Genomic DNA, 18,946 nt, shown 5'->3' on the forward strand with positions numbered 1-18,946 from the left:
AGGGGCTCCACCCACCATAACCAAACAACCTCTATTACAATAAACGTTTACTCTCTGGCGTCGTCAGGTCGTCTTTCGTCCGCGTATTCTTTGCTTCCAGACTTCATCGGGATGGCGGCGTCTCGTTGAGATGTCGTCGGGATAGGATTTTTGGCGTCTTCGTCGGCGGCGGAGGATCTTCGTTAGTTCGACGAACAGCAACCGCACTTCCATCATTGGCTGCTTTTAGTTTTCCGGATATGGGCTCGCAGACAGGCCCCGAGCTGGGCCAGTGTATGGTCGGCGTTGCGGTGACAGGTAGCGGCCTGGTGAGGGCGAACGGGACGGTCGTCGAGAACTGCACTGAGTGGTGGTGAGGTAGTCGGCGATGTCACGAGGGCACTCTCCAAGCTTTGGACCGAGTCGCGGTATGGGCATCGGCGGTACACATTGCCGGCTTCTCCCCAGTGATAGCAGAGCGGGCGGTGGTCGGGGGCTCGCAAAATGTCCGTCTTCCTCGCGTAGCGGCGCTGGGCGACGGGTGGGCGTGCTGGCGCTGGTGGCGGTGGACGACGGAATTGCGGCGTTACCGGGCCCTGGCGTAGTCGCGGAGGGGGACCTTGACGGCGGGCGACGGCGGCGTAGGTCATCGCTTCCGGCTTGGTCTGTGGTGATTGTGGTTGCACCTTAGGAACTCCAAGCGATCGCTGAACCTATTCTGCGACGACGTCGGCGATTGAGGCCACTTGAGACTGCGACCTTGGAAAGAGCTTCTGCAGTTCCTCGCGAACGACCACTCTGATGGTCTCTTGCGGGTCGTCGCTGCCGAGTGCTTGAACGTCGGTGTAGTTTGCGGTCAGCGGTCGGTGGTTATACTGCCTTGTCCACATATCGAGCGTCTTCTCAATAGTTGTGACCTCTGAAATAAATTCGGCAACGCTCTTAGGTGGGCTGCGTATCATTCCTGCGAAAAACTCTTGCTTCAAACCGCGCATAATGAAGCGAACTTATTTCCCTTTCGACATGTCTGGCTCGGCGTGTCGGAATAGGCAAGTCATCTCCTCCATAAAGATGGCGGTGTTCTCCTTCGGCAGCTGCATGCGGGTTTCCAGTAGAGCTTGGGCTCGCTCTTTGCGCAGGACGCTCGTAAGCGTCTGCAGGAAGCCGTTTCGAAACAAGTCCCATGTAGTCAGGGTTGATTCTCGGTTCTCAAACCACGTCCTGGCGGCATCTTCTAAGTCGAAGTACACATGTCGGAGCTTATCGACGGAGTTCCAGTTGTTGAATGTAGCGACCCTTTCATAAGTTTCGAGCCAGTTACCCGGGTCTTGTGATTTTTATGTTGCCATGCCAAAAGTATTCTGTGTCTTGTATTTTGTACTCTGAGGAGCTGGGAACTAGTCAAGCTGACTTGTGAGCTTCTTTACCCGCATTTCCTCACTTTATGAGTGAAATAAAAGATTATTATTATTATTATTATTATTATTATTATTATTATTATTATTATTATTATTATTATTATTATCCACGGAAATTCGATGGCTCCCTGGACTGTTGCAGCACGATGGCAGTCCCAGCACGCTGAGACTGCCATTGGGGTTGACTTGACAACAAACTTCCTGCTATTCTCAGGGAAAAGTCTGTGCTCCGGGGGCAGTCCTTGCAGCCTGCGGGTACCTCGCTGGTTCTTGCCGACGTTGGTGTTGACTTCTGCATTCGGGCATGGGTCACGGCTTTGTGGGGGCGTCCGGTACATGAGCGCAAAGCACCTCTACCAGATGTCACGTAGTAGAGACGGTAAAGAACCCAGTATCAATACTGTGAATGACGAAAGTAACTTTTATTGGGCGAAGCAGTGCCAAAAAAACAGGCTGCACTTAAAGTACAACGACAGTGGCGAACACAGTGGGCGATCGTCTAAAATATCATCTGCCGGTCGAGCGCTTCGGCTTTTATAAACGAGTCATCGAAGGTTCCAGAGTAATTGATGGTGCCCGCGTGTCTTCCAGAACGTTCTACACGATTTTCCAGTTGTACGGTGTCATCGGCGCATTGATAAATTGGGGGTTTTGAAACAGTGGAAGCAAGGTCATTCATCAAAATATTTAAGAAGTAGCGGGGATATAATCGACCCTTGAGGGACTTCCTCTTCGATAGGCAAAATGGAGATAGAGGGATTGTCTAATACCGTAGGTGTATCTACTAGGAGGGGGGGGGGGGGTCACGGGGGGCAGGGGGCACTTGCCTTCCACTTTGCGAACTGAGGGAGGGCTGTACGGTAGCGCGATTAAAAGACGGGAGAAAAGTAGACACGCAGGGACACACACAGCGCTTAGAGATTTTAGCGCTTTGTGTGTCCCTGTGTGCCTTTTTGAAGATGCATTACCGACAAGCCCACATTGCAACCCTCGTGAGGGAGGGGGCAAAAGGCCATTTGCACCCCCACCCCCACACCCCAACCCACTTTTGAAATCCGGGAATGCGGCGACAGAATTCCTGACTATGATGACTCGAGTCTACGAAAAGCCACTTGAAGCTTTTATAATGTGGGTCTGGCCTCTCTAGCAGCTGCACACGGACTCTCGGCCACATTGGCTATTCAGGGCACACATCACCGATATGTATACAGCACATAGGGCCTACTGTGTTCGAGCTGGTAAATTTCACCACCTCTACAAGTCTACAGTTGTCTTTGAAGACTTTGTCTAGGAATTGTTTGGGGCTCCTTGGTCCGTCATGCTAGGAACCTCGATAGTGTAATTGTAGTTCCCAATGCTTTCACGGCTGCTTTCATTTATTTGGTCGTGAAAGGTGTCCTAGTGGTAAAATTAAAGGCAGCACGAAACGTTCGCTTCTCGCTGCCTGCGTTGTTACAGCGAGTGCTCGTGGTCATCGAGTGAGATATGCTTATATTTGCATGTGCGTGCGTGACGCCATGGTTTTCATAGGTTTATTTACTGGTGTGTGTGTGTGGGAGGGGAGGCGGAGGCATGTCCGCCCTTGCATGTACACATGTAAAATCGGGCACAGTCGGCTGTACACTGACAAACCCAACAAACCAACGGCTGATAAGTTTTTTCTCAGAATGGCGTCCACATAGGTACGACTTCTTTCTCACGTATCACCTGCTTGGGCAGTTAGTATTGTCTTTTGCGCGTCGTCGCCACGTGCTGTAGGAAATGATTCTCGGTCGGCAGCACTAAGCAGTTAAGGGTTACCGTGATTTGCGGTGCGAGACGCCTGCAGGACGTGCCTTGCAAGCCAGCATTGCTTATAAACCGCTTGCTGGACTATCCAAAACAAGTTTTATCTACCACTGCTTGCCACATCCAGTGTTTATTTGGGTTGTCTAACCTAACAATCTTTGAAAGCACAAAATCAGATTTGCTTCTGATAATTTACCGGTATTTAGTCAACGTTGCTATATTAGCGACCTTGTCGCTAGATTTAGTGACTTTTTGTCCGTTTGCTGCAAGTTTTTATATTTAGCAGTTAGCGAATTCTTTTAGTGACTTGAATGAATGAACAATTAGTCCTATTTAAACAACTTATAATTTTGAAAAGCTGCTTGAAAAAATTGGAGGACGCTTAAGATTCGCCTTCAAGAGTGGAACGCGACAGCGTTCTCGTCGACCCGCCAAGGGGTGTAAGAATGCACTACGGCGCAGCTATTACTTACGAGGCGCCTCGCATCGGACGTTTCACCCACGAATCACGCGGTGAGCGCCAGCAACACAGCGTTCGGCGCGGCAACGAAACGTGCGCCTGAGCAAGCGGAACGAACCAAAGAACTCGGTGTCTCGGAGGGACAAACGATGCGAGCCAAACGTCATGATTGGCACGGACAGCCGGGCCGCGACGCGCCATGAAGGCGGACGCGATCATGGGGCTGACGCCTCGATGGGATCGTCCTCTATCTCGCTTGGGAGCACCATGCTGACACATCACTCCTCGCCAGCAGCACGGCACACATCGCAGGGGACGCTTTCCCACCAGACAGCTACGGCGCAGCGATCACGTCAGAGGCGTCCCGCATCGGACGCTGCACCTAGGAATCGCGCTGTGAGCGGAAAGAGGAGCCACGTCGCCGCTGGAGTGACGTACGCTGGAAATTGAAAGGGGAGAGAGCGAAAAAGCTTATTAAACGCAATGGTATTGGGGCATCCTCGCACCGGTCCCCGCACGGCCCCAATGCGCTCAAAGGAGACGAAGGGGAAAGCGGGCGAGTGGCACGCCACCTGTCGGGGCAGCGCCGTGTGTTTGCCACAAGATGGCTGTGTGTGTGCGCCAAGCGCAGAAAAAAATGTAGCGGAAACGTACTTCGCTACTCATTTAACTGCGACTTTTGTAATTTACACGCTCATAATTACCGATATACACCGCAGTACAACTTTCTACGGCACGTTTCCAAGGCAACACCGCATTCACTAGAGGCGCTTTTGTCGCGCTTTGAACCATCGAACTGATGGATGAATGGTAGCGTCTCCGTCTCACACTTCGGATACCCTGGTTCGATTCCCACCCAGCCTATCTTGCAAGTTGTCTTTATTTATGAACTGCCTTCCCGGATTTTTCGCTTACGGCCAACGTCGCCGGTGCCGACGACGCCGGTTTTTCTGCGACACGAGCTCCTTAACGCTGTCGCGTTAAAATAGCCTTCTAGAACGCACTTTAATTTCAAAAGCTGCACGCAAGTGGCCGAATCTCACTGTACGATGCCCAGTCTCCGTGACCATTATGAACCAACGGTTGCTTTGACATTGGTAAGCTTCACATTGTGATTGTGTTTCACAGCAGTGTGGTCACCATAGTCTTCACATTGTGGTCACAAAATTGAAGTTTCTTTATTATTTACAAAGCCTATTTGAATGCGTCTAAACGCTGCGGGATCAGCGGGGTCACGAAATTCATTCGATTGGTAACCTGCGCAATCCTGTCAGAGAACTAATTTGCCAAAAACCAATTGGAGTAAATATTGTGCTGAGATTTAGGACACAACTGGTGAATAAGAGATATTGTTTGCGTAAAAAAGACGTAAATATCGGAACGGCTCAGCTCGTTCACACGCCCCTGAACAAATCGCTTTCATTTACCGCTATATTCGGAACAATCAGTAATTCACAGCGGCTTTCAAATAGGTTGAAACGTCGTATTTCACCTGTACAACGCTCCGGTGATTGTCATCGCCCTGCTAACTACATGCGGCCAAGCGCGTTCCACAGAATCTAGTTCTGCAACTACGAACGTAAGAAGCACAAACATTGTAGGGCTAATATGTCGACGAAGTGCATTTTCATGCTAGGAAAACTGCGCTGCTTGCGTTCTTTTGAATCGTGCTGTGTCTGTCACCTTATAATATGAACATAATAAAAATTTTAGGCTGTCATAATCCCTTATATAAATATTAGAGGTAGGCGATCGAATGTCGACTTTTCCGAATACGAATACCAAGTATCAAATATCGAATGGAATAGACTAACCCAGACGCACATATTTAGAACAAGAATATTTATTTCAGTATAATTAGAAACACATTTGTGTTGAGCAGACAGTTAACTATCATAGATAATTAAGATCGTTTTAAACAAAAGACCACTACAACCGCCCTGAAAAGAACTGCACGGATAGCCGCTTAACACCTTCGGAACACGGTGACAAACAAGCTTTCCAAGAATGACAGGCTGCTGTATAACTAGCTCTCCAAAAACGTAAAATTAATATTTGTTGAGAAAATATGGAAGTTATGGAAAAATAAAGGAGAAAGCTAATTAGCTATTTGTGTGCCTTAGACACAATAAAGGGCCTGTTACAAGAAAATCATCAACTGGTTTTAAAGTAAAACATAAAACTGCCACATGACTAGACTGCAAGAAAGATTAACTGGCATGGCAGAAGGAAAAATAGCCTGATGTATTGGACGAAAAAAGGGGAACCGATCGAGGGGCTGTAACGGTTGGCGTGTAAAACCCCGGAAGAAAGGATGCTCGAAAGACCCTGCTCAACCGAAACGGCGGATGAATTCCTAATCCGCTATGGTTGTCTCGTGTGGATGCCGGTCTGGCAGGCGCCCCACAGTGATGACAGGCCCCTTTGTGTGTGCTACCAAGGGAGAACCCTTTCCTCGAACTGCCCGACGCGAGGAGAGGACGCTTTCCGCGAACCAACGTCACCTAGAAGAAAAGATTAGCCACTTACGATCCCCGATTCGTGTGTTGCCGCCAGCGGAGGGAATCACGTGGGAATGTCACCTGGGAGAAGGGCTGAGCTGCCTATGATCCCCGACCCGCGTGTTGCCGCCAGCAGAAGGAAGCATGTGCGAACGTCACCTGGGAAAAGGGATAAGCCTCCCATCCACAACCAGACTCAGTGCCGGTCATGGGACATATGCGTGAGCAAGATCCCGCCTACGGTTCTAGTGGGCCTATTTAAGGGTCCTCGAAATGTACTTTTTTCACTTCATTCATTCTCTTCTTCTTATCCTTCACCAATATTTGAATAAACAGTGCAAGTTTCGCACTAGAAGTCGTCTCATCCTTGCCTGGTCGCCATGGTCTACCGGACGCCTGCAGCCCGCCGACAACGCCACGCTACCCAATAGTAACGCTGGTCGGGCTTCGAGAAACAGGCGTTGCAACCACTGGTCGGCAGTGACGGCATACCCCAACTTTGCACGGCATCTAAGAGATTGTCTCTTCTTCGTCCTGGTGACAATGTTCGGAAGAAAGGTGTTAGGATTCATGACTGCATATGGTGAGTTCACGGCTTTTTTTCGTGAGACATCACTTGGCTTTACGTGTGCAGAAAGGCAAAAGAAAAGAAAGCTTTCGAGGAAAAGAAACCAGTAGTTTGCTACAACGGCCATCAAAGGGGGCATATCTCCGTGGTGTGCAAAAATACCAAACCAGTGTTGATGTCACTAACTAGTAACGAGGAAAACCTGAAATTGCTAGAACCGTACATTCGAGACCTCGTGGTAAATGGCAAACCGTGTAGGGTGTTTCGCAACTCGGCAGCCACAATGGACGTGGTGCACCCGTCATACGTGGAGGAAGGCCAGTTCACGGAAGAATGTGCTTGGATAAGGCAAGCCATATAGGCCTCCAGTGTTTGTCTCCCTGTGGCAAAGATCCGTATCGAAGGCACTTTCAGAGTACTGGACACGGAAGCCACAGTATCGGCACACCTCCCGGCACAGTATCCATATTTGTTTTCTAATAACTCTGAGGATTTGCTGCGACGCAGGGGAACCGGGTTTCGTGAAGGAATAGTACAAGCCCTAACTCGTTCCAAGGCAAGGGAGCTCGCGCCAAGACAGTGTACGAATGTCCAGTGGTAGAGGAAACAGGTTTGACGGAGCATTCGTCAACCAGCCCCGAACAGGACAGCCCTATAGGGGATGTTGCGGAAGGTACACTCGCTAATGAAGAGGTCAGGAAAGCACGGGAGCCTGAAATATCTCGAGAGGCAGAATGCAGAAGAATGATATTGAATGTAAGCCCTGCCACATTGATTGCTGAACAGGAAAAATATCCCACCCTCAGTAACCTAAGGCGAGACGCGAAAGAAGGTGTGGCCAAACGGAACGTAAAGTTCGTCAAGAGGGCATGCGTCCTCTATAGAAAGTACACCAGTCCAAAGGGAGTGCAATTCGACCAACTCGAGGTGCTGCATCCCTATCGTGAGCAGCCCGTGCACCTGGTCCACGGGGGCTTTTGGACAGGGCGTCTGGGCATTCGGAAAACAAAGGACCGTTTACTGCAGGAATTTTACTGGCCGGACTGCTTTCGAGATGTGGAAGCATTCGTAAGAAGCTGCGACACATGTCAACGCATAGGCAAGCCCGGAGATCAGGCTAAAGCGCCAATGAAACTTGTTCCAATTATCACGGAGACGCTACGCAGGCTCTTAATTTATTTATTTATTTATTTATTTATTTAACAATACTGTCAACCTCCTTGCGAGGGTCCTTACAGAGAGGGTTATGAAAAAAATATATAAAAGAAAAGAACATTGCAATAATTACAAACACAGAATACATCGAAATCAAGCGGCGCATTCGCACAGATAGTCATCCAGAGATTTTTTGAATTGGGACAGATCTGTATGTTCCACTACACACATCGGTAACTTGTTCCACATTTCAATCACGTCGGGGAAGAAGGAGTGCCTGAATGTATTAGTGTGAGTGATATAAGCTTCGATAGATCGGTTATGGTTGGTTCTGGAGCTCCGTTTGCCAGGTGCTAGTATGTATGTTTCCTTCCTAATATTTATTTGGCCTTGAAGTATTTGAAATAATAATTTCAATCGATGTTTTTGTCTACGTGTTTCTAGCAGGTCCAGTTTAGAAACACGGAGCATTTCTGTGACTGAATCAGTCCTTCGATATCGGGAGCATATAAAGCGCACCGCGTACCTCTGAATTTTCTCTAGTTGTTTCTTCAAATAAGCTTGATGAGGGCTCCATACCTCTGACGCGTACTCGAGAAGTGGCCTTACAAAAGTTTTGTATGCGGCGAGTCGTACATCGCATGTAGCACCCTCCAATTTTTTTCGCAAGAAAAATAACCTCCCGTATGCTTTGGAACAAAGATTATTTATATGTATACTCCACGATAAGTTTTCTGTTATCGTTATTCCCAGGTATTTAAACTGACTTGTATTCATCAGACACTTGTCACCAATAGTATATGGAAACAAAAGACGGCCCCTTTTTCGTGTGGTAATATGTGTATATGTTGATATAGAATAATTTATTTCCATACTCCATTTGTTGCACCATCCGCTTAACGCCTTTACACAGTTATTAAGCTTAAGTTGGTCAGCCGTGTTTCGTAATGTAGAATAAAATAAACAGTCACCCGCGAACAGTTTAAGATGTACATCTGGTTCCATCACAGCAGAAATGTCATTAATATACACCAAAAATAAGAGCGGTCCCAGGACAGATCCCTGCGGGACTCCCGAGAGTACTGCCAGTGAGACGGAGACATGACCATCCATTCTGACCACCTGGTTGCGATTCGTTAAGTAAGCTTTAATCCATTTTATTATAGTGGCATTAAGGCCGGTTATTTCCAGTTTGTAAATCAGCTTCTTGTGTGGCACCTTGTCAAAGGCCTTGGCAAAATCTATGGCGATTACGTCAATCTGCTCTCTGGCATCAATCGCCGTTGCGAAATCATGAATTGTCTCTACTAGTTGTGTGGTAGTGGAAAGGCCTGTTCTGAAGCCATGCTGGTATGGGTAAAGTAAACAATTATTTTCTAAATGGCGAATGATATGCTTAGCTATTATGTGTTCCAGAAGTTTACAAGAAATGGATGTAAGAGATATAGGCCTGTAATAATTTACTATTGCTCGATTGCCGCCTTTAAACACCGGAATAACTATTGCACTGCGCCAATCTTGGGGTACAGAATGAGTTTGTAATGATTTTTGAAATATAAGGGTCAAGTAACGCGACGCCCATTCAGCATATCTTTGAAGAAACTGGGTCGCTATGTCATCTGGTCCATACGCTTTTTTTGCATCTAAATTCAAGAGCTGCTGAAATACGCCCTCCTGTGTAATTATGATGTCATCCATTTGGCTTGGCTCTGTGCTTTCAGAACTAACATCGACGTCATCATCGTTCGTGGTGAACACGGACTGAAAGAAGTGATTAAAGTGTTCTACAATATCTTTCTTGTTTATGAGAACTTGATCTTCTTTCCTGATTTCCTGTACCTCTTCCTTTCTATCACTGAAATATCGCCAAAACTTTTGCGGTGATGTTCTGAGGAAGCGGCTAAGCGTGTCACTGAAGAATTTTTTTTTAGAATCGTGCATGGCTTGCTTCATCTCAGCTCCAAGTCGCGAAACCTGAGTAGATTTATTTTTGCTTTTACGTAGCCTTTTTATTTTTCTTTTCATATGAATTATGTTCCTGGTCATCCAGGGGCTTCTGTGCTTTGTCTTCTTTACGCGTTTAGGGATATAGGTGTCCTCGCAGTGTTGTACAATTACCTTAAAGTTCTGCCACAACTCTTCTACTGTTTTAGTATGGAAATCAATTTCAAAGTCAGCAAATGCAGAATCCAGGTAGTCAAGGATGGAAACATCATCCGCGCGTCCATAATCGTTAATGCGTACAGGGATGTAAGGCCTGAAACAAACACTTGCTCCCACTGTGATTGTAACAATAATCATCTTGTGGTCAGAGATACCATTCGCAACGTTAACAGCATAAGCACCTATTTTATCTGACACAAACACCAGATCCAACAATGACTGCGATGTGGCCGTTACTCGTGTGTCTTCTTGAACAATTTGGTTTAGATTATATATGAACATAAGTTCCAATAGCTTCTCTATTCTAGTTGAATCGGAGCCAATAGTACATGGGTTTTGCCAATCTATGCTATGAAGATTAAAATCGCCGGTCATTATTAATCTCGCGTCTGCTTTGACATTTGCACGTAGGAAAGTGTTTAGGTCTTCCAGCAACCCAGGCGAGGCAGAAGGTGCGCGATACACGGCGCCAACAATGTAGGTAATACCATGAAATGTAATCTTGCACCAAACCGTTTCAGGAACATCGCAATCAATCAATACAGCAGATACAGAGTTTTTTACTATGATACAAACGCCCCCACCACGTGTGTCCCTGTCTTTCCTAAACATTCTATAGCCGGGAGGAACAATACAGTCATCAGATATATTTTTATGTAACCACGTTTCTGTTATTACCACAACGTGTGGGCTTTGTGAAAGGAGCAGATATTTTAATTGTGTGGTCTTATTTACAATACTTCGCGCGTTCAAACTTAACATGCGTAGCTATATCTGTGATGACGAGCCCGAGGTGTTGCCCATGGTATCAGGATCATCAGTGCCACTTGGCCGATCTGACCTGTGCTGTTTGTTATCAGCCCTATGCCCTAAGCTTTTAGACAGCAGGCAGCGTTCATTGCGGTTGTGATCCCAAAAATATGTATCGTTGTTTATGCGAAGTTTATCATGAACGAGCAGGACCTTTGCTTTCTTGGCCCTGTCTGCGGCTGCGCTTTCCCATAGTTTTCTGCGTATATCTAATTTTTCTTTGGCATAGTCAGAGCTAATACGCCAAACAGTACCTTTTAATTTAGCACCTTTCTTCAGCAAGCTTTCCTTTTCTCTGATATCGTAAAACCTAAGAATAACTGGTCTACATTTTGTTGGTTGGGGTTTACCAAGGCGATGAATTCGCTCAACTGTATGAACCTGTACACCCATAGTTTTTTGAAATATATTCTCCAGAACAAGTTCTTTTAGTTTTGACTCTGTTTCTGCACCATAGTCAGTCCCCGTTTCACTGACGCCAAAGACTAACAAATTATTACGTCGGCTCCTGTTCTCGTAATCGACTAACTTTGAAGCCTGTTCATGAACTATACTTTCTAAATGCCCAATCCTGCTATTCATTGCATCAACTGCATCAAAAAGGCTCTGTATCCTGTCTGTCTTTGCGCTCAGTGTGACAATTTCACTTTTAATGTCATCCATCTTACGAGCGAACGCAGTCTGATTGCGAATAATTTCTTCTAGCATTTCGTTTACCTTGGGTGCGGGATTCTCTACATCTCCCGCCATAAGCAACAAAAGAAGCACTGACCAGCAGTCATACAAAATATCACAACACTTGCGAGGGCACGGCAAGACTATCAAAAAGCGGTTGTCGCTACGATAAACAACTATATTGTCCATATCACTTGCCTGCAAGAGCAGCAGTGGTGGCTTAGGTATCTTGTTCGTCAGCCAGGTGCCGTGCCCTCTGAAGCGAATGTCGCATCGAGGCTCCTTAAGTACAATGTCGAGTGATGACGTCACACTTGCGGAACGTTGATCAAAGATAGTGCAGTCCACGGTGTCATTGCCACGAGGTACTCGGAAGAAAGCCAGTAGTCCGTTGTTCGTTGTTGTGGCGGTGAAAATCCACGGCAATACCTGCAAGAGCAGTAGTGGTGGCTTAGGCATCTTGTTCGTCAGCCAGGTGCCGTGCCCTCTCTTAATAGACACAGTGGGACCACTTCCTGCAACGCGGTCTGGCTATCGGCATATTCTCACTCTACTATGCGCCGCAACGAAATTCCCAGCGGCGGTGCCCCTCAAAGAACTAAGCTCGGTAGAGATCGTCAATGCGCTTTTGTCTATCTTCGTGCGAGTGGGGTTTCCCGCAGAAATCCAGTCAGATCAAGGATCCGTCTTTACGAGTGCACTGACCTCGACGTTTCTGGAAACGTGCGGTATTAAAAGCATTCACAGCTCATTGTACCACCCGGAGTCAAACGCGGTAGAGAAAATCCACTCAGTCATGAAACGGATCTTGCGAGCCCTTTGTTATGAGCACAAAGCTGATTCGGAGGTTTGCCTGCCTGCAGCAATGTTCGTGCTTCGAAGTGCACCGCACGAGGCAACAGGGTTTTCACCTTCAAAGCTCGTTTACGGTCGCTGCCTTCAGTCCCCTCTTCGCATTGTTTGAGAAGGTGGGAAGGTCGGGCGGACGATACTTCGGTTGTGGCATATGTGCACGAGCTGTTAGACCATCATCATCATCATCATCATCATCAGCAGCAGCAGCAGCAGCAGCAGCAGCAGCCTGCTTACGCCCACTGCAGGGCAAAGGCCTCTCCCATACTTCTCCAACTACCCCGGTCATGTACTAATTCTGGCCATGTTGTCCCTGCAAACTTCTTAATTTCATCCACCCACCTAACTTTCTGCCGCCCCCTGCTACGCTTCCCTTTCCTTGGAATCCAGCCCGTGAACCTTAATGACCATCGGTTATCTTCTCTCCTCATTACATGTCCTGCCCATGCCCATTTCTTTTTCTTGATTTCAACTAAAATGTCAGTAACCCACGCTTGTTCCCTCACCTAATCAGCCCTTTTCTTATCCCTTAACGTTACACCTATCATTCTTTTTACATAGCTCGTTCTGTCGTCCTCAATTTAAGTAGAACCCTTCAGTAGAAGCCTCTAGGTTTCTGCCCCGTACGTTAGCATTGGTAATACACAGCTGTTATACACTTTTCTCTTGAGGGATAATAGCAACCTGCTGTTCATGATCTGAGAATGCCTGCCAAACGCGCCCCATTTCAGTCTCATGATCCGGATCTGCAGTCACTACCTGACCTAAGTAGATGTATTCCCTTACCAATTCCAGTGCGTCGCTACCTATCTTAACCTGCTGTTTTCTTCCGAGGCTGTTAAACGTTACTTTAGTTTTCTGCAGATGAATAATAATAGAAAGATAGAACCAGATGTGTGCTGTTAGACCAACTGCGCACATCTCAAGAATTAGCAGGGCAGCAAATGCGCAGGGCCCAAAGCAATGCTAAGCGATACAATGACAGGACGGCTCGAACGCGACGCTTTGAAGTTGGGGAAAACGTAATCATTCTGAAACCCTCCCTGAAAAGCAAACTACAGGTCTAATGGGAAGGATCGGTTGACATAATTCAGAAATTATCTGAAACAAGATACGTAATCACGGTACCAGGAAAACGAAGGACACCGCAAGTGTACCACAGCAGTCTACTTAAACCCTACCGACATAGGGAGGCCATTGTGACATGTCCCTTAACCAACCAGAGGATATGCCATCGACTTTCCTGGAGTTAACATCAACAACGGGGGCAAAAGACGTTCACAAGACCATTGACAAGCTAGTAGAACGGTCCGAGTTGAATCCCTATCAAAGGGCTGAACTGAGTGAAGTCGTGTTTGAATTTAAAGACATGTTTTCAGCCTCACCTATCAGAACAACTGCGATCGTTCACGATATCGAGTTAACCTCATCGGACCCCGTTCGTCGGAAAGCTTATCGCGTTTCACCTCGTCAACATCAAGTCATGGCCGCTAAAATAAACGAGACGTTAGAGCTAGGTGTAATCGAGCCAGGGGAGAGTGAACACACCTCGCCTGTTATCTTGGTTGAGGTCCCAGGAAAGGAGCCGCGACCGTGTATCGACTGCCGCAGGCTCAACTTAATGACGAAGGACCAGACCTACCCACATACCGCACATCGAGGAAAGGCTTGAGAGAGTGAGCAGTGCTAATTTCATCTCTACGCATGATTTAGTCAGAGCGTACTGGCAGGTTCCATTGACCGAAAGGCCAAGCAAGCTTGCGGCGCTTATTTCCTTGATGGCAACCTCTCGGCCGAAAGTCCTGAGTTTTGGATTGAAGAATGCTCCTTATTGTTTCTCTAGACTTATGGACCAGGTGCTACGGGGAATGGCGGACTTTGCACTTCCGTATCTCGATGACATAGCAATCTTTTCTTCATCATGAGCGGACCATATAAAACACCTGCGAACCGGGTTGTGTCGTCTACGAGAGGCCAACTTAACGGTCAAGGCTCCCAAATGACAATTCCGGCGCACGGAGGTAGCTTATCTAGGTCATGTAATAGGGCAAGGCCATCGTCGGCCTTCAGAGGTTAAAGTGGCCGCAATAGACAACTTCCCGCAACCACACACCAAGCGGGACATAATTTCATCTTTGGTTTGGCAGGTTATTACAAAAGATATATCCCGCGTTATTCCGAGATTGCAAGTTCTTTAGCAGACGCTCTCAGAAAAACAGAACAGCGAACAGTAAAGTGGGATGACGATGAAGAAAAGGCCTTTAGTATGCTAAAGAAAGCACTAATGAGTCAGCCAGATTTGAACGCGCCCGACTACTCTAACCCATTCATTCTTCAGTGTGATGCGAGCGACAGCGGTATGGGGGTGGTGCTTTGTCGAAAAAGAGATGACGAAAACGAACACCCCGTACTGTACCCCAGTAGTAGAAAGCTTTCAGTTCGGGAAGAAGCACGCAAGTGCATCAGAAAAGGAATGCGCCTGCGCAGTATGGGCGATGCAGCAGCTAGCTTGCTATATCGCTCGTTCAAGGTTCACCATAGAGACTGACCACTGTCCCCTCACATGGCTGCAGTCCATGTCTGCGAAAAACAGCCGTCTTTTGCGCTAGAGCTTGGCTCTTCAACAGTACACCTTCGATATTCGCTACAAGAAGGGTAAACTTAACGGTAATACCGACGGTTTGAGTTATTGCCCCTAGAGTAGCCAAAGCCTCATGCTCACTCTGGTTTCCGTGTCATTTCTACGTTTGTATTTCTTTCATGCGTTTTTTTTTTATTAGCGCGAAGTTGTAGTTGATTGTTAGCTAGTTTTAGTAACCACGTGTTAACGCTCTCAAGAAATGGCTGTTTTTAGTGTTCGGGGGGGGGGGGGGGAGGCCGCGCGAGAGGGATGGGAAAGCAGTAGCGGTTTTTTTTTTTTTTTTTTTGTAAAGCCTGGTGCGTCTTGGGGGAGGGTGGCCCTGTGTTCGCTTACATTGTGGTTGTCGGTCCGGCACTGTTCTGGTGTGATTGCTTGCCCAAACAGGAGACGAAAAGTTGCGAGACCGGTTTGCAAGTCCGGTTTCACCGAACCGGACCAGGGAGAAAAGGCACACAAGAGCGCCACGACGACTGACGAACGCCTCCCAGGAATCAACCAGCTACGAACCAAGGGTTCGTCATCCTGGAGAGGGAGTCCGCTGCTGAAACGCCGATCCATCGCCCAGTGGCTGCTGGCCCCTACGCGTCGGGTTCTTCCTCCCCAGCCGGAGATGCTGTTACGGTGGGCGTGTAACACCCCGGGCAAAAAAGATGCTCGAAAGACCCTGCTCAACCCGAGACTAATTTGCTATGGTTGTCTCGCGTGGATGCCGGTCTGGCAGGCACCCCGCAGTGATGACAGGCCCCTTTGTGTGTGCGACCAAGGGGGAGAACCCTATTCACAAGCTGTCCAACTCCACGAACCAACGTCGCCTAGAAGAAATGATCAGCCGCCTACGATCCTCGACCCACGTGTTGCCGCCAGCGGAGGGAAGCACGTGCGAACGTCACCTGGGAAAGGGATGAGCAGCCCATCCACAACCAGACTCAGTGCCTATCATGTGACGTTGACGTGAGGAAGATCCCGCCTACGATTTTAGTGGGCCTATTTAAGGAGCCACGTAATGTACTTTTTCACTTCATTCATAACAGTCGACGACGACGAAGTTTTTTTTTTTGCACAGCGCTGTTCTTCCTAGCTCCACTTTATTTCTATTTCTATGCTCTCTGCTCGGTCGTGATGGAAGTGGACGACCCGACACGTCTGCCGGCGACGGCGGCGTCAGCGGCGGCCACCTCCAGCAAGCGCATCGTTCAGCAGTGGCAGCGACAGCGAGGACACCCATGCTTACTCTCGCAGCAGTGAGGACACTTCCGATGACGACTTACAGCTTGTGCAGAGCCGCAGAGCGAAGAGAAGGAACACCAGGACGTCCTCATCGTCCAGCACGCAAACGGTAAGACACACGAAGAGGCCGGACGCCAATTCCATCATATTTGTACCATTGCTTCCCACTGTATATTCAAATATAATTATTTGAATATGCGGACAAATATTAACAGATATTTGTCCAGTGAAGCACAATAAGAACAACAGTTTTACTGACTGTCCTATGGGTGTGGTTTATAAAGTTCCCTTTAGCTGTGGCCAGTTCTACGTAGGGCAAACGGGGCGGTGTATCGATCAGAGGCTAATGGAACATAAAAGGTTGTTAACCGGTGGATCGCATTCTAATCTTTCCCTACATTGCCAAACTTGTAACTGCACGCCAGAGTTAGATGAATGCGAGATATTGTACAAGCACAAGAATGAAGATACACGTCTTATGGTAGAGGCATGGCATATATTTAATGGTGGAAGTGCGTGCGTGAGTCAACCTTCGATTACATTACATAAGGAAGAGATTAAGTGCCTTACCAGCTATCTCTCACGTAGACCGGCACATGTACCCGACTGACACGTGGTGATACCATTCCAGAGCTTGGGGAGATGAGTATTGTGTCGTCTTTCTTTTTTCTCCCCAGTGATGCCTTCAGTTGATACTCGGCGTTCGTGTTGTCAACTTCTCTTGTGTCCTGTCTCCACAACTCCCCTTTTTTGCATAGTGAATCCTTACCAACTAGCTCAGCTTTCTGTCGTTCTCAACCACTCCTCCTCTGCCGCCCAGGCAAGACACTGTGGAATGGACCGCGAAGAACAAGGCCACTGAGAACACCCAATCTGCAGAAACTTGGTCGGCTTTACCGAAACGACAGCATTCACCAACAGAATCACAGCAAAATTTATCTGGACAGTCCCCGACGTCTACTGTCGCTGATTTGTGCGACTAAGACAGGCGGGTGGCTGATATGCTGCAATCATCATCATCATCATCATCATCATCAGTCTGGTTATGCCCACTGCAGGGCAAAGGCCTCTCCCATACTTCTCCAACTACCCCGGTCATGTACTAATTGTGGCCATGTTGACCCTGCAAACTTCTTAATCTCATCCGCCCACCTAACTTTCTGCCACCCTCTGCTACGCTTCCCTTCCCTAGGAATTCATTCCGTAATTCTTAATGACCGTCGGTTATCTTCCCTCCTCATTACGTGTCCTGCCCACGCCCATTTCTTTTTCTTGATTTCAACTAAGATATCATTACCTCGCGTTTGTTCCCTCACCCAATCTGCCCTTTTCTTATCCCTTAACGTTACACCTATCATTATTCTTTCCATAGCTCGTTGCGTCGTCCTCAATTTAAGTAGAACCCTTTTCATAAGCCTCCAGGTTTCTGCCCCGTACGTGAGTACTGGTAAGGCACAGCTGTTATAAACTTTTCTCTTGAGGGATAATGGCAATTTGCTGTTCATGATCTCAGAATGCCTGCCAAACGCACCCCAGCCCATTCTTATTCTTCTGATTATTTCAGTCTCATGATCCGGATCCGCAGTCACTACCTGTCCTATGTAGATGTATTCCCTTACCACTTCCAGTGCCTCACTACCTATCGTAAACTGCTGTTCTCCTCCGAGACTGTTAACCATTACTTTAGTTTTCTACAGATTAATTTTTAGACACACCCTTCGGCTTTGCCTCTCCAGGTCAGTGAGCATGCATTGCAGCTGGTCCCCTGAGTTACTTGATCTGGAATTCCTCTATTTTCCCTCTTACCGCTAACTCATTGATCGACTTCTTATGTACCAGCTGCTTCCGTTCCCTCCTCAGGTCTAGGCTAATTCGAGTGTTTGCCATGCTATGGTCACTGCAGCGCACCTTGCTGTGCACGTTCACATCTTGTATGATGCCAGGGTTAGCGCAGAGTATGAGGTCTATTTCATTTCTAGTCTCGCCGTTCGGGCTCCTCCACGTCCACTTTCGGCTATCTCGCTTGCGGAAGAAGGTATTCATTATCCGCATATTATTCTGTTCCGTAAACTCTACTAATAACTCACCCCTGCTATTCCTAGTGCCTATGCCGTATTCCCCCACTGCCTTGTCTCCAGCCTGCTTCTCGCCTACCTTGGCATTGAAGTCGCCCATCAGTATAGTGTATCTTGTTTTGACTTTACCCATCGCCGATTCCACGTCTTCATAGAAGCTTTCGACTTCCTTGTCATCATGACTGGATGTAGGGGCGTAGACCTGTATGACGTTGATTTTGTACCTCTTATTAAGTTTCACAACAAGACCTGCCACCCTCTCGTTAATGTTATAGAATTCCTGTATGTTACCAGCTATGTTCTTATTAATCAGGAATCCGACTCCTAGTTCTCGTCTCTCCGCTAAGCCCCGGTAGCACAGGACGTGCCCGCTTTTTAGCACTGTATATGCTTCTTTTGGCCTTCTAACTTCACTGATCCCAATTATATCCCATTTACTGCCCTCTAATTCCTCCAATAGCACTGCTAGACTCGCCTTACTAGATAACGTTCTAGCGTTAAACGTTGCAGGTTCATATTCCAATGGCGGCCTGTCCGGAGCCAGGGATTCTTAGCACCCTCTGCAGCGTCGCAGGTCTGACCGCCGCCGTGGTCAGTTGCTTCGCAGCTGCTGGGGACTGAGGGCCGGGGTTTG

Source organism: Dermacentor andersoni, chromosome 5, assembly GCF_023375885.2.
Source record: "Dermacentor andersoni chromosome 5, qqDerAnde1_hic_scaffold, whole genome shotgun sequence".
Classification (NCBI taxonomy): domain Eukaryota; kingdom Metazoa; phylum Arthropoda; class Arachnida; order Ixodida; family Ixodidae; genus Dermacentor; species Dermacentor andersoni.